The sequence below is a fragment of the Rhinolophus sinicus genome, chromosome 3 (genome assembly GCF_057876585.1).
Source record: "Rhinolophus sinicus isolate RSI-liver-muscle chromosome 3, RSI-T2T, whole genome shotgun sequence".
In the NCBI taxonomy this organism is placed as follows: Eukaryota; Metazoa; Chordata; class Mammalia; order Chiroptera; family Rhinolophidae; genus Rhinolophus; species Rhinolophus sinicus.
Window position 1 is genome coordinate 172,623,884 of NC_142503.1, and position 7,218 is coordinate 172,631,101.

Below are 7,218 nucleotides of genomic sequence, written 5' to 3' on the forward strand. Positions count from 1 at the left end.
CCAGGCAGGGCTCATCTCTTACTTCAGAGACTCTGCCAGCCCATTGTGATGCAGGAGCAATAGAACAATACACAGAGCAGCCTGGCCTCTGTGCTTCTGTACTAAGTGGTTAGTTGCCTGCCTTGTGGTTATGTAGACAAACACATTCTGCCAAAGAAATGTTAAGAACTGGAAGGTGCTATTCGGAGACTAATGTCCTAGTATCCATCCAGGAGACCTCTGGAGGTCTATTTTGGCCTCTCCTCTATGTAAGTGAATCTCTGGTTACTGCAATTTGGGTGTGAATCTGAGGGAGAAGGAAGTGGATAGTTCAATGAATTTCTAATGCGTCAAGGACAAGATGTCTATTTTCTTTTTTATCTTCTTCTTTTCCTTCTAGTTTCATTTCTTGTACCGTAACCAAAACTCAGAAACAACATCTGGTTACTGAATTTCTTAAAAATAATTTCATTGAGAGTTTGAAATGGAAATAAAAACAAGTTTTGTAAATTATCTTTTAAATTTTGATTTTTCAAACTTTTACCCCAATTTTCTTCCATAAGTGACTGAGAATTGAATGAATTTGTGGGAAGACAGTAGTTTTTAATTATTCAAATAGGAGAGAAAATCGAGAACAGATTTCCTATTTAAAGCTGAAAGTTTAGTTGCAGGTCCCATTGTCAAGAGAGAAGAGGCCACAATAGTCAGAGCTTCTCAAAGGTGTCATCAGAATTGCAACCTAGGATTGTGATGGACCAATCCTAAAAGTGTTTATTAGTGTGTTAAGTAGCTTAGAAAAAAATCATCTAAGGAAATGCTCTGCTTCAAAGTGCTATGAAGAACTACCCTCAAAGCACCGAGTATCACAGAGAATAGCTTGAACAGGTGACGGGTAAGAAGCACCATTTAAAAGGTTTCATGTAATTCCAGAAATAACACACGTAAAAGAAAAAAGACAAGAGATTCTAGCTGGTCAGTATATGGGTGGTCACTACAGAATACTTTCAACTTTGCAATAGGTTTGAAAATTTTTTATAATAAAATATCTGGGGAAAACACCACATGGGAATGGTAAATAGCAAATACAGGGAACATTTTATGGGCCTTTATAGACACTCCTCTGAATTAGGCAGTCAGAAAAGCTGACGGAAACACTTTTGGGCTGGCTCCTGGACTCGCACTCCCTCCCAGTCCCAATTTCCATTAAAACCCAAGCTGTCAGGATTCCAAAAAATTCCCCAGGACTCTATTTATTCCTGGGAAAATGAAGACATCCCACCACCACTGGGTGAGCGTTCCTCACATTGACTCTGTCCTTTGCCCTAATGGAGCCTCCCTTGGTCATCCTTGGAACCGTACCCAGATGGGGAAGGCCTGGTGACATCATGGAAAGTCCAGAGCAAAGCCGAAGTAGTTCCACCCCTGAAGTGTATACAGCTCACGGCTTCTCTGCTTAGATTCCCCATTAAACCACTGGCATTGGCTTCTGGTCTGTAGTCAGACTTAATATGGAATCTCTCTACCTTTTCTTTTAACTAAAAGTAGCCGCCAGTGCTTTTTCAAATGAAAAGTATGCTATAATTCAGCAGAAAAGTGAACCCTGGTGTAGATACCTGCTGAATTAATCTGCACTCAGAGTTGAAAAAAAGGAGGATTAACAAGGAGAAAAGAGCACTAATTAGGAGAAATAGCAAAGAATGTAAAGATTCTGCAACGGGTAAGATAAGTTGGAGTCCATCTCAAGTAGAACCAGATTCCTTTCCACCCGCCTTGCCTGGCAGCACAGCTAAAGCCCTACCTACAATATTGCTCTGCATTTTGCTCGCTGAATTAGATGTGTAGGACATTCAATGGGCCTAGTGAAAGGCACAAATTATTGGAAAAATATAAACTGTGATTGTGAAAACCGATACACAGTCCTGGTAGAATAGATTACAACAAAAGATTCTGTGTATCCGTGAAATGAAGCTAGCTTTGTGTTCCCGCAATGGCCTGAAGCAGCCCTGCTTTCTTCTCTGCTTTAATTCACATATCCACTCAACATGTATTTATTGTCATTCCATAATATATACAGTCTTTGGTTCTTGAATGTGATTAATCTATTTTTAATGCTAAATTTTAGTTTTTATTTATGAGTTTTATATTGTAGACCTATACTGCTCATGCAATATAAAGCAAGACCATACGAACTTTCATAGAGAATTCGCAAAAATAAGCCTTGCTTTATTTTGAAAATATTTATATAGAACCTACAAATGTTCAGCTTATTAATATGAATAACATTATTGCAAATTTCACTTGCGACATCTCACTGCTCTGACTTTTCTTCATAAAGGCTATGGTCATATCATTCTCTGATATGCAACAGTCACAAGGTGACAGAAGAGAGACATAAATGTACCCTTATTAAAAATTTATCCATGGATAATGGTGAAAACATTCTCGTTAGAGCATAGTGATGGTTATACCATTCTGTAGATATGCTAAAAATCACTGAACTATACCCTTTAAATGAGTGAAGTTGATGATATATAAATTATATCTCAGTAAGCCTATATTAAAAACTGACCCATAGATAAAATTATTAGAAAGACAGAACTATCTGTGAAAGTCCTGCCCACACGAATTGGAGTTATTCTGAATCACCAAAACTAACAACATCTCAGTAAGGGCTGTTCATGGGGTGGGGGGTGGAGGGGGCTGTGAGCTGGCTGGCTGTCTGCTGCTCTTTTCTGATCTCCCACAGAGAGCACAGCAGAGCACGGGGAGCTCTGAGTGAGAACCTAGAATCATCTGCTTTTTGAGAAAAAGTAATTTCTCAAACATCTGTTAACCATGGGGCACAATTAATTCTGGCACATCTTACAACAGATTGTGATATTCCAAATAGGTCTTCATCATAACTGTTGATTTAATGTTATGGGAAAATATGAGTATCTGTTACAGGCAATATGTAATACACATTTATGTACATATGTTTGTAAGACTGGAAAGACATATATATATATATATATATATATATATATATATATAGAGAGAGAGAGAGAGAGAGAGAGAGAGAGAGAGAGCGCGATATATAGATATATACCAAAACTTTTAATACCGTCCCTAGGTATTGAGAACTAACCTAATATAGTTCATTTAAGAGCTGACCCTGCTTTTGGACCATTGACAAAATGCGTGGTGTTGTGTATGTGTGTAGCCAAGATTGGTTTCACAGAACAATTTATGTCTTAGGAATGGTGCAGTCTTGACTAATTAACCAGGATAATTGGTGGGATGGGGGGAGGGCCTTGCAATGTACAGATTGATCATCTCAAGTCACAGTTAAAACAAAACTAGCTAAAATTCAGCACCCATTTACCATCTATACTCATAATCCAAAGGTGTCAAAATAATTCCAGAACAAATGTTTAAAAGCAAAAATACAATCACATCAGAGACGATAAAAGATTCTGTTACATTTTCTGCTCCTTAGCTGACCTCCCCTTTGTTTCAGGGTTCGAAGGGGATGAGAGGGGCAAGGTCCAGCCGTAGCTGCAAATCTGCCGAAGCCCTTCCCTTCCTCTCATTTCCTCCTCCCTGGTCATGGCCCTAAATCCACAGCTGCATCTGCTGCCCTGGGAGATCATCCACTGATTGCTCTCTGGGGGGATGTTCTCATATCCAAGGGACCCTGGAAGCCACATAAGCACTGTGCTGGAAAGGGGTGCTCCCTGTTCCCAGTGGCCGTGAGGCATCTACTGATCAGCACGTGTTTGTAAACACTAGACATACCCTCCGGTGTGTGGATGTTGTCAGTGTATCAGAGTAAATTTTTTTCAAAACTGAACTTTAGCACCCACTTCTGGATGAGCAAGAGTTGACTACTGCATTTCATCAAATCTAAGATCCGTTAATTATAAGATATACCATTATTTTATGAACGACTGAGAAAGAAAAAAGCTGCTAATTTCATAATTCAATGCTTTCTTATTAGAATTTGTCCACACATTATCTGCCTGTCGTCCTCTGTGCCACAATCCTCTGTGCATTTCTTAAAGGAATGCTCTACTCTAGGCTCTGGGACCTTCTTCCGAGCCTCGGACATACATTCTGCAAGTTTTGTCCTGGAATTGTCTTAATCTCACCAGAAGGTGTGAACAAAAGGTTTCCAGGTACCCATTGGGAACACATTTGAAATAGTAATTAAATGCAACCCATGTAGTACAATCGATGTACATAATTTACTATGAACCACCACGATTAAGTTTGTGTGTGTGCAGCCAAAGGACAACCACATTCCATTTCAGAGTTGTTCAGCAGAGGAATGACGTTTCTTAAAATGGATGAAATTTGGGGAATATGAAACGCTGTGATCAGGAGGGAACTCAGCCCCACAAATGCTGGGTAGATTATACTTTTTGACACAGGGTCCGGTGTGGTAGATACACAAGCACCATTTCGGTGCTCACTGTGACAGCCACAGAGTTTGGTGCTTTCTACACATCAGCGCATTCAGTCATCCCAACACTGCATTGAGTTGGGTAGTTTTATCCTCATTTTATAGATGAGGAAATTGAGCTCAGAGATGTTTAGTAACATGGTCCAAGGTCACAAGAGACAAAATAGAAACCTGGATGTGTCTGACTCCAGAATCCATTATATCCCCACCGCACCGGTTTCCATCCTGGCCTATGTCACTTGAGTTCTGATAGCAACTATAGTTGTAGTTCACCTGGTCCAGGTGTTCCTGAAGACGTTAAGTCAGAATTTTATGGAGAGGAGAAACAATGTCGATAGTGACTGTATGCACAATATGATGTGCGAACTATCCACAAGTGACAAAATAGTGAGCGTAGGCATATGTAAGTACGTACACGCGTACAACAACTAGCAGCTGGGAAGGCAGAGCATTGTTTAGGCTACGCTGGCTTATGCACAGAAAGAAAATAACTCTCAGGCTTCTTACAACCCTCCATTGCACAAAGGTTATGTGAGTCTACATTACTTCCTTTGTACATTATCCCATATCCTCGTTGGCCACAGCAGCCCAGGATTTCACTGTTTGGCAGTTTCAGGTCAGCTGTGAGCTATGGCCTCATGACTGCCTGGTTCCACTCACAAAAAGACCCTGATTAAGATCATAGCCAACAGCTCAGCTCAGCTCACATACAGACGAAAGCTCAAAGCTCGCTGACCACTTCCCCGCCTAGTTTAGCTAGAAGCATTCTTTCTCAGCCATGGACCCCACGTTTGAAATAAAAGCAAGGATTAGTATTGGAATTTTCTTCCTTTGTATACACTTTATTTTCTATTTTTGTTTCTTTCACAAAAGACTTCATCAGGAAAAGGAGGAAACCCAAACTAAAGTTAAAAACATTGTCTCCAAGAGAGGATCGTGGCTTGGCCCTGAATTGAGGTAAGAAACAGTGATACATACAGATGAGACGATACTGAACTACACCGTCGCCCTCTCCTTCACTTTCTCTCTTGCTCTCTGTTCCTCCCTCCCTCTCTCAGTCTCCCTCCCTTTCTCTCTCTCCCTTTCTCTCTCTCTCCCCTTTTCTCTCTCCCTTTTTTTCTACTTACTTCACTTTCCAGGCTTTTGTTTCCCCTTTCCTTCTTCTGGGAAGTCAGTGTCCCAGAGATGCTGCTTGTAATGATCAGCTTTTCTAGAACTCAGTAGGAAACACATGAACTAATATGAGAGCCTGAGCTGAGCGGGGCAAACGTGTAAGAAATCACAGCTGTTCTGGAAAATGAAGGGTGAACAGTTGCTATGATATTGTTTGTAAGCCTGACCCAAAAGGTTGCTGACTTTTGCTTTTCGTCCTCAATTACACCTTGCTCTCATCAAAAAGGGCCGTTTTCTAATGATTTCTTGTCCTATTCCAGGAGATCCTCATATATTTGAGCCCACAAAGAATCCAGTTGACATTTTGAGCACTTACTGTGTCCTCTGGTTCTGTAAGGCAGTTTAGTGTCTCTGAGTGATGATGGAATAAATACCGTGTCCTACTGGATAAGTTACGGAGGAGAGAATACATAAATGACAACGGGCCATTATATGCTTTTTTCTAACCATGCAATCACTATGAAAATCCTTCCATTGCTGTTGCAAAGCTCTCTCCTTGGAAACCTGAAGTGGCTAAATAGAGCTTTTTGCACTCATGGCCTGAACCTCAAAATTCATCCATCTTCCTTCCCTCTCCTCTCCTCTCCTCTCCTCTCCTCTCCTCTCCTCTCCTCTCCTCTCCTCTCCTCTCCTCTCCTCTCCTCTCCTCTCCTCTCTCTGTTTCCTTGTATTAGTATTCCCATTAATTTTTTAAACAATCACAAATTGACAGAAATATTCCTTGAAACTTGTGAGAGTAATTTTACAACTCGATGCCCTGTATCCCGAAATACTTTAGTTTGTGTTTCCTGAAACCAAGGATGTTTTTCTGCACAGCCGAAACATCAAAATCAGGACACAAACGTTGCCTGTTACCACCCTCTGATCCTTGAGACCTGTTCAGATCTTGCCAGTTGTCCCAATAATGGCTGCACAGCTAAGGATCCAGTTCAGAACCACACACTGCATTTCGTTGTTACATCTCTTCAGTCTCCTTCAGTCTGGGACATTGCTGCAGTCTGTCTTTGATTTTCATGACCTTGACTTTTTTTTTTCTGATTTATTCTTTTTTTTTTTTTTTTAATTTATTGGGGTGACAATTGTTAGTAAAATTACATAGATTTCAGGTGTACAATTCTGTATTACATCATCTATAAATCCCATTGTGTATTCACCACCCAGAGTCAGTTCTCCTTCCATCACCATATATTTGATCCGCCTTACCCTCATCTCCCACCCCTCACCCCCCTTACCCTCTGGTAACCACTAAACTATCGTCTGTGTCTATGAGTTTCTGTTTCTCATTTATTTGTCTTGTTCTTTTGTTGTTTTTGGTTTATATACCACATATCAGTGAAATCACACGGTTCTCTGCTTTTTCTGTCTGACTTATTTCGCTCAGCATTACACTCTCAAGATCCATCCATGTTGTCACAAATGTTCCTATATCATCTTTTCTTACTGCCGAATAGTATTCCATTGTGTATATATACCACAACTTCTTTATCCATTCATCTATCGAAGGACATTTTGGTTGTTTCCATGTCTTGGCCACTGTAAACAAAGCTGCAATGAACATTGGAGCACACGTGTCTTTATCTCTAAATGTTTTCAGATTTTTTGGGTAGATACCCAGGAGAGGG